The sequence below is a fragment of the Bison bison genome, unplaced genomic scaffold, assembly GCF_000754665.1.
Source record: "Bison bison bison isolate TAMUID 2011002044 unplaced genomic scaffold, Bison_UMD1.0 scf7180017475201, whole genome shotgun sequence".
NCBI lineage: Eukaryota > Metazoa > Chordata > Mammalia > Artiodactyla > Bovidae > Bison > Bison bison.
Window position 1 is genome coordinate 1 of NW_011380262.1, and position 539 is coordinate 539.

At 45.1% G+C, this 539-nt stretch overlaps 1 pseudogene across 1 annotated transcript; it reads left to right on the forward strand.

Annotated features, from left to right (window-relative positions):
* The first annotated feature begins 6 nt into the window (after positions 1-6).
* On the forward strand, positions 7-533 carry LOC104989032 (annotated as a pseudogene). The gene has a single exon (XR_825319.1). The product of XR_825319.1 is annotated as a securin-like (transcript).
* Positions 534-539: the final 6 nt, after the last annotated feature.

Genomic DNA, 539 nt, shown 5'->3' on the forward strand with positions numbered 1-539 from the left:
CAGTCAAAGCTTTGGATGGGAGATCCCAGGTTTCAACACCACGTGTTGGCAAAATGTTTGATGCTCCACCAGCTTTACCAAAAACTGCAAGAAAGGCTTTGGGAACTGTCAACAGAGCTACAGAAAAATCAGTTAAGACGAATGGACCGCTCAAACAGAAACAGACAACTTTCTCTACCAAAAAGATTACTGAGAAGACTGTTAAAGCAAAAAGTTCGGTTCCTGCCTCGGATGACACCTATCCAGAAATAGAAAAATTCTTTCCCTTCAATCCATTAGATTTTGAGAATTTTGACCTGCCTGAGGAGCACCAGATCGCCCACCTCCCCTTGAGTGGAGTGCCTCTCATGATCCTTGATGAGGAGAGGGAGCTTGAGCAGCTGTTACACGTGGGCCCCCCTTCGCCTCTGAAGATGCCTCCTCTGCTGTGGGAGTCTAATCTGTTGCAGTCTCCCTCAAGCATTCTGTCTACTCTGGATGTTGAATTGCCACCTGTTTGCTGTGACTTAGATATTTAAATTTCTTAGCACTTTATAGTT